The following is a 9,266-nucleotide window of genomic DNA, read 5'->3' as shown; positions in this document are numbered from 1 at the left end:
GAAGCCCATTCCATACAGCCACAACCCTCTGAGTAAAGAAGTTCCCCCTCATGTTACCCCTAAACCTTTGTCCCTCAATTCTGAAGCTATGTCCCCTTGTTGGAATCTTCCCCACTCTCAAAGGGAAAAGCCTACCCACGTCAACTCTGTCCGTCCCTCTCAAAATTTAAAAAACCTCTATCAAGTCCCCCCTCAACCTTCTACGCTCCAAAGAATAAAGACCCAACCTATTCAACCTCTCTCTGTAGCCTAAGTGCTGAAACCCAGACAACATTCTAGTAAATCTCCTCTGTACCCTCTCCATTTTGTCGACATCCTTCCTATAATTTGGCGACCAGAACTGCACACCATACTCCAGATTCGGCCTCACCAATGCCCTGTACAATTTCAACATTACATCCCAACTTCTATACTCGATGCTCTGATTTATAAAGGCAAGCATACCAAACGCCTTCTTCACCACCCTATCCACATGAGATTCCACCTTCAGGGAACAATGCACAGTTATTCCCAGATCCCTCTGTTCCACTGCATTCCTCAATTCCCTACCATTTACCCTGTACGTCCTATTTTGATTTGTCCTACCAAAATGCAGCACCTCACACTTATCAGCATTAAACTCTATCTGCCATCTTTCAGCCCACCCTTCCAAAAGGCCCAAGTCTCTCTGTAGACTTTGAAAATCTACCTCACTATCAACTACTCCACCTATCTTAGTATCATCTGCATATTTACTAATCCAATTTGCCACACCATCATCCAGATCATTAATGTAAATGACAAACAACAGTGGACCCAACACAGATCCTTGGGGCACTCCACTAGACACTGGCCTCCAACCTGACATACAATTGTCAACCGTTACCCTCTGGTATCTCCCATTCAGCCATTGTTGAATCCATCTTGCAACCTCACTATTAATACCCAACGATTTAACCTTCTTAATCAACCTTCCATGTGGAACCTTGTCAAATGCCTTACTGAAGTCCATATAGACAACATCCACAGCCTTGCCCTTATCAATTTCCCTGGTAACCTCTTCAAAAAATTCAAGAAGATTAGTCAAACATGACCTTCCAGGCACAAATCCATGTTGACTGTTTCTAATCAGGCCTTGATTATCCAAATAATTATATATATTGTCCCTAAGTATCTTTTCCATTAATTTTCCCACCACAGATGTCAAACTAATAGGTCTATAATTGCTAGGTTTACTTTTAGAACCTTTTTTAAACAAAGGCACAACATGCGCAATGCGCCAATCTTCCGGCACCATCCCTGTTTCTAATGACGTTTGAAATATTTCCGTCATAGCCCCTGCTATTTCTGCACTAACTTCCCTCAATGTCCTAGGGAATATCCTATCAGGACCTGGAGACTTATCCACTTTTATATTCTTCAAAAGTGTCCGTACCTCCTCTTCTTTAATCCTCATAATTTCCATCACTACTCTACTTGTTTCGCTTACCTCACATAATTCAATATCCTTCTCCTCGGTAAATACCGAAGAAAAGAAATTGTTTAATATCTCCCCCATTTCTTCCGGCTCAGCACATAGCTGTCCACTCTGACTCTCTAATGGACCAATTTTATCCCTCACTATCCTTTCGCTATTGACATATCTGTAGAACCCCTTGGGGTTTACATTTACATTACTTGCCAAAGCAGCCTCATATCTTTTTTTCGCTTTTCTAATTTCCTTTTTAAGATTCCTTTTACATTCTTTATATTCCTCAAAAACCTCATTTACTCCCTGCCGCTTATATTTATTGTATATCTCCCTCTTTTTCCGAACCAAGTGTCCAATTTCCCTGGAAAACCACGGCTCTTTCAAATTATTATTCTTTCCTTTCCACCGAACAGGGACATAAAGACTCTGTACTCTCAAAATTTCACCTTTAAATATCCTCCATTTCTCTATTATATCCTTTTCATAAAACAACAATTTCCATTTCACTCCTTTTAAATCCTTTCTCATCTCCTCAAAATTAGCCTTTCTCCAATCCAAAATCTCAACCCTTGGTCCAGATTTGACCTTCTCCATAATGATATTGAAACTAATGGCATTATGATCACTAGACCCAAAGTGCTCCTCAACACATACCTCCGTCACCTGACCCATCTCATTTCCTAACAGGAGGTCCAACACTGCCCCTTCTCTGGTAGGCACCTCTACGTATTGCTGCAAAAAACTATCCTGCACACATTTTACAAACTCCAAACCATTCAGCCCTTTAACAGAATGTGATTCCCAGTCTATATACGGAAAATTGAAATCACCCACAATCACCACTCTGTGCTTACTACTAATATCTGCTATCTCCTTACATATTTGCTCTTCCAATTCTCGTTCCCTATTTGGCGGTCTATAATACACCCCTATAAGTGTTGCTAAACCTTTCTCATTTCTGAGTTCCACCCAAACAGCCTCCTTAATCGAGCCTTCTAGTCTGTCCTGCCAAAGCACTGCTGTGATATCCTCCCTGACAAGCAATGCAACACCCCCACCTCTTGCCCCTCCGATTCTATCACATCTGAAACAATGAAATCCTGGAATATTTCATTGCCAATCGCAACCCTCCTGCAACCATGTTTCACTGATCGCCACAACATCATACTTCCAGATGTCAATCCAGGCTCTAAGCTCATCCACCTTTCTTACAATGCTCCTAGCATTAAAATATACACATTTTTATACCCCCTGACTCCGCTATCCTTAAGAGCTCTATCTAGCTCTCTCTTGAATGCATTCAGAGAATTGGCCTCCACTGCCTTCTGAGACAGAGAATTCCACAGATTCACAACTCTCTGACTGAAAAAGTTTTTCCTCATCTCAGTTCTAAATGGCCTACCCCTTATTCTTAAACTGTGCCCCCTTGTTCTGGACTCCCCCAACATTGGGAACATGTTTCCTGCCTCTAACGTGTCCAACCCCTTAATAATCTTATACGTTTCGATAAGATCTCCTCTCATCCTTCTAAATTCCAGTATATACAAGCCTAATCGCTCCATTCTTTCAACATATGATAGTCCCGCCATTCCGGGAATTAACCTAGTAAACCTACGCTGCACGCCCTCAATAGCAAGAATATCATTCCTCAAATTTGGAGAACAAAACTGCACACAGTACTCCAGGTGCGGTCTCACCTGGTTAATGAACGGATAATGTTTCGGGTTGGGACCCTTCTTCAGTCTGAGTTCCACTAGCAGTTAGTTTTTAACTCCAGGCAAGTGGAGACCATTTCATCAGACTCCCAGCGTACATTGTAGGAGGTGAAAAGGCTCTTGGGATATCAAAGGCACATGCGTCAATGGTCTTTGATGTAGATCTCACAGTAGACTTGGTCAACATAACCCAAGCAAGAAAATAATATTAAGGTCTCATTTCAGTGACAGCATTGTCATTTGCTAACATTATGAAGAATTTGTGAAGAGGATATAAAGAGAAGCAGTTTCACTGCTGTGTAGATCAGTGACTGGTGGGTTTGGGACTTGAGAAAAGAATACTCTTGTTAATCTTTCATTCTTCCACAGAGGGCAGTACATATCTCAGCCGTTCCATTTCAAGGGCAGAGATTAGACAGTCAATACATGCTTAATCAATAGCAGTTGCCTTAAGAAGACTCTCAACATAAGGATTAATGGTGTGGAGTTCAAAATGCCCCAAATACTGTACTCCTTACATTGTCCATCCAGGCAATGCATTAAATAGTGGTGTAGCATCAAGAATCGTTATTTTCTAAAATAATTATTTCCATTCCTTTATCATTCTGTAACATAAACCATAATGCAAGTCATACAAATTGCTTCGCAATGAACCGGTTATCAGATAAATGCCTCTACACTGACTTTTGTAATAACTTAACAGCTCATATAATGTTTAATTATATCCACACCATAGGAGGGAAGTTTGGAAGGCTTCCAGTTAACCAACATACATTTTAGATCTGTAGGTAGTAGATAATTAAGTGTCTAGTGTATGTTGTGATGTCAGGACCATCAATGCTGCCCAGACTACTGCAAATAAGACTGTGCTTAAAAACAAAACATTAGTGCAAAAATACACTATTAGAAAAACTGTGAATGGTAGTGCAAGAGGTGCACCACAATGTTATGTTGCTGAGGTAGAATTAGTATTGAGTAGGTTGTTTCAAGAACTTGAAAGTTGGAGAAAAGTAGCTGTTCCTGAACATGATGGTGTAGAACTTCAGGCATCTGTACCTCCTGCCCGATGGTAGAAGCGAGGAGATGGCATGGACCAAATGGTGGGGATCCTTGTTGAGAGATTCTGCCTTCTTGAGATGCTGCCTCATGCGGATGCTTATGATGGAGGGGAAGGATGTGCCCATGATGGACCGAGCTGAGAATTCTAACACCTCATGTGCACAAATTGTTGTAGATGGATGAATGTGATGCCAAGCCCAATAAAATAAATCTGAGATGAGCCTTATAAATAGAGCCACAGAGCTCCGAAGGAAAACAGTGAAGTATTTAGGTATGTGTTACTGTTTTAAGATCCTGTATAATTCCCCATGATTCACTGCTAAGGCCTCAGTTTGAGTGTTGGGCCCATCTCTAACCCCTGAGTTCTGTGAAGGACGCCAGGACTGTACTAGAATGGAAACAGGCCTGTCAAACTTTGGTTATGTTGAGCAACTGGAAATGTTAGGGCTGGTCTCCTTAGAACAAAGGAATCTGAGAGGTGCGTAGAGATATCTTCTTGCAGAAGGTGGTGAATATCTGGAATTCTCTGCTCTGGCAGGTGGTTGAAGCTGGATCATTAGAAGTGCATAAATATTTGATAGATCAAAAAATGGAAGGGTATGGTGAAATGGCACGGAAAAAGAGTTGAGATCAAGAGTCAGATCATCAGGGCATGCTTGGAGGGCCTGAGGGTCTCCTCCTATTCCTTATTTCTGGTGTTCTTGTGTGGTCTTATTTCTTGTATAAATCCAATAAATAATTCCACAGTACCATTTTTATCCGGAGGGTGAGAACTACCACAACGTTATCCAGCCTTTAATTGGAAACTCTATAAAGACCAGAGGGAGAAGATAGAGCAAGATGTGCTGCTCGAGTGAGATGGACATGGGAGGGATGAAACCCATATGCAGCATAAGCACAGAGCAATTGGGCCAAATGGCCTCGTCAGTAAAACCCACATAAACAATATAATTATTTTTTTAAACAACATAATAAAAAATATATAAAAACAACATAAACAAAATAAACAATAAACAATAAACATAAAAAGCTGCTACTGTCAGGGAGAAGATTCAGGAGTCTGAGAACTGCGACCTCTGGGTTCATAAACAATCGGACAAATTCTGTCAGATCGATGGTCGGTGTGGACTCAGTGGGCCGAGGGGCCGTTTCCATGCTGAACTAAACGAAAGTATTTTTTAAATGTTGCCATCGTACCTGCCTCCACCACTTCCTACACAGATCATTCCATATATGTACCACCCTCTGTGTGAATAAGTTGCCCCTCAGATCCTCTTTAAATCTCTACCCTCTCAACTTAAGCATTTGCCCCCAAGTTTTTCGATTCCCCCAACTCTGGGAAATAAGATTCCCATCCCTCTCTGAAAAAAGAAGTTTCTTCTCAATTCTTTGCCGGATATATAATTGATTTTCTTACCACTTTGGACCATAGTTTTGGCTATCTCTACAGGTGAAATATCTTGACTATCAAGAAACAAACATCACAAATGAACAAACATTGACCCCAAAGTGCCAGACGGTAGGTGGTGACAGGTAAACCTGTACTTGGAACAAGTTAAGGCATGGACAGCGGAGCTCACAATGCTTCCCGGTTTATCCAGGTGAGCATAGAAACGACGGAGCATGTGGATGATGGCATCCTCAACCCCCATCTTTCCACCCGTACTTGGAACAGGTTGAGGCATGGACACGGGAGCTTTCGATGTTTACAGAGTCTGGTCAGGTGTACGTTCTACAGCAGAGTAGTGATTGACAACATTGCATCAGCATCTGAATTGAGGCTGAAAGGGGGAATTGGCTCAACACTGTCTATGGTAAAGCAAATAAAGTCAATTTACTCAGTAAACAGTAAGTTTAAATGCAAAGGAAACTATAGCCTCTTATAACAAATACAAGGTTATTTCTCTTCAATAATATTGTGAACGGGGGATCATTACAATTGTATTTGGTGGATAAAATAAATCTCATATGCACTTGTACAATCACTAAGTTTAATTGACTGGGGAATTGCCACTCTGGCTGGCTGTAACATTGTCGCAAAATGCAGCAATGCAGGAAAGGTAAGGTGTAAAGGTAACTTGGGGCATGGAGGAGAGTCTCAGCAGAAGATAAGGAGAAGGGGCAGAGTTGGGTACTATTACATAGGTGGAAATAGGTGGTCTTAGTGATGGTGTGGTGTGAGAGTCATTTCAGGATTAAATATGATATCCAGTTTGCAAACAGTCTGGTTCACCTTATTACATTTGCCAGGGAGAAAGAAAGAGATTTGATCGGGATTAAAGACACCATGGGATTAAAGATTAAATACACCTTCTCGATATCTATTCTTTCAAATCCTTTCACCATTACCAATCTTCCTGCAAAAAAAGATAAGATTATCACATTGGATATGCAGAGAATGGTAGGACATGGATCACGTGAATGTAGAGGAGATTAGTTTAACCTGGCATCATGTTCAGTATAGACATCGTGGGCTTGAAGGACCTCTTCTTGTGCAGCACCTTCATGATGGAGTGGCAACGGACAGAGGATAGGAGGGGTGTCTGTAAGCGAGCTGGAGACTCCCTCCCATGCCCATGGAGATGCTTTGCATGTCCCGAGGCCGGTTGCAGGAGGTGCCCCAGTGCATGGAGTGGTGGCCATGTGAGGCGGGCACGCGTGTTCGTTGGTTGACATGTCTGGTTGGTGGAATGGGCTGCTGGAGGCCCTGCAGCAGCCTGGGGACAGATTGGATCAGTTGCCCTCCAAGAGGCAGAGAGCGTGGATCGGACAGGGCCTGCAGCAGCACGGAGCAAAAGAGCAGCAATGGAGGACATCGACAACATCACCTCTCCAGGCCGACCCCTGCAACTTCAACCCAACACCGGCACGAGGACAAAGGGCCTTTAAGGTCAAGTTCAGGCTCCACATTGTCAAAAACTTAGAAACCTGAAGAGTGCAAGACTGGTGCCGGAAACATGGCGACTTTAGTGCATTGTCTCACTGTAATCTATTATTCCCACACTAATACTTAAGTATGATTGTGCCTATGTATAGTACAATTATTACTGAAGAGTCAGCAAAAAAAAAGGAATTTCATGGTACCTGCATACATGTGACAATAAAGTACCATTGAACCATTGTATTGATCTATGTTCTATGTTCTTATGTCATCACATTGGTTATAGAATCATAAGGTCATACAGCACGGCCCAACTTTCCCATGCCAACCAAGATGCCCCATCTACACTAGTCCCACCTGCTGGCATTTGGTCAATATCCCTCTAAACCTTTCCTATCTGCTTGTCCAAATACTTTTTAAATGTTGTTATTGTACTTGACTCAATTAACTCACCTGACAGCTGGCTTCATACAACCACCCTGTGAGTAAAAAACTTGCCCCTCAGGTTCCTATTAAATCTTTCCCCTCTCGCCTTAAACCTATGTCCTCTGGTTCCTGATTCCCCTCCCCTTCTCTGAGAAAAGGACTGTGCATTTACCCTTTCTATTCCCCTCATGACCTTATACATCTCTATAGAAGGTATTTATTCACAAAATGCTGGAGTAACTCAGCAGGTCAGGCAGCATCTCAGGAGAGAAGGAATGGGTGACGTTTCGGGTCGAGACCCTTCTTCAGACTGATGTCAGGGGGGCGGGACAAAGAAAGGATATAGGTGGAGACAGGAAGATAGAGGGAGATCTGGGAAGGAGGAGGGGAAGAGAGGGACAGAGGAACTATCTTTAAAGTTAACAACTTTAAGTACCAGCATCTGCAATTATTTTCTTATACATCTCTATAGGATCATCCCTCATCCTCCTTCACTCCAAGGAATAAAGTCCTAGCTTGCTCAACCTTTCCCTATAGCTCAGGCCCTCGAGTACTGGCAACATCCTCGTAAATCATCTCTGTACCCTTTCCAGCTTAACGACATCTTTCCTATAACAGGGTGACCAAAACCGAACACAAGTCTCCAAATGTGGCCACGCCAACGTCTTGTACAACTGTAGTATAACATCCCAACTTCCATAATCAATACTCTAAATGGTAATGTACTGAAAGCCTTCTCGACCACCCTGTGATGCCCTTCCAAGGAACTATATACCTGCATCCCTAGATCCCTCTGCTCTACAACGCTCCCCAGGGCTATGCCTTTCACGGTGAACGTCGTGCCCTGGTTTGCCTTCCAAAAATGTAACACCTTGCACTTATCTGCATTCAACTCCATTAGTCATTCCTCAGCCCACTTGCCCAACTGATGAAGATCCTGCTCCAATGTTTGATTGGTACTGGCCACACAGAGTGGGCTTGAGCACTTGCTTGGTTGTTGAACAGCTAGTTGACCGGATGCGGGCGGGAAGGGCCGGCACTCGGGAAGGTGGGGTGTCTCAGCGTTGTTGTGGACACCGGGAAGTGCCTGGGCTGCCGTGACAGAGACTGCCACCAAGTACCTGAGACCCAGGTGAGTCCGTGGATAGAGGCTGGTGGGAAGTCACCGCACTGTGAATGGGGCCGCAGCCAACGATCCAAAATCTGAGCTGCTCTCCAGGGTGGGGGCTCTGGGTTTGGGTTAAGGTTTGGTTAGATGGGATGTTAAGACGTGCTGGTAGTTATGTGGGAATAGGGAAGAGAAGGGAGAAGGTGGTGGTTTAGGAAGGGGAGGGGGAGCAGATGAGGGAAGGGAGGGTTTTTAGGGATGAGGATGGGAAGAGAGCGTTTCGAGGGAGGGGAGTGGGGGAGTAGGTGGTAAAGAAAGGAAGTAGGGAGCGAGGGGGTGAGGAAGGGAGCAGATGAGAGAAGGAATGGTGTTTGGGGATGAGGGAAGGGAGGGGATTTAGGGACGAGGTAAGGAAAGGGAGGATGAAGTAAGGGAGGGGAGTGGGGGAGTAGTTGGAAGGAAAGAAGTGGGGATGAGGGAAGAGATAGGCTGAGGAAAAGGAGAGGGCAGGTGAGGGAGAAGGTGAGGGTAGAGAAGGACATGGGAGGTGAGGAGAGAGGATGTGAAGGGAAGGACGAAAGACATAAGGAGAAGGAATGGGGAGCTGGGCCTTCAGATGAGATGATG

This window comes from Rhinoraja longicauda, chromosome 4, assembly GCF_053455715.1.
Source record: "Rhinoraja longicauda isolate Sanriku21f chromosome 4, sRhiLon1.1, whole genome shotgun sequence".
NCBI classification, from domain to species: Eukaryota; Metazoa; Chordata; class Chondrichthyes; order Rajiformes; family Arhynchobatidae; genus Rhinoraja; species Rhinoraja longicauda.
Note: the sequence above shows the minus strand (reverse complement) of the source record.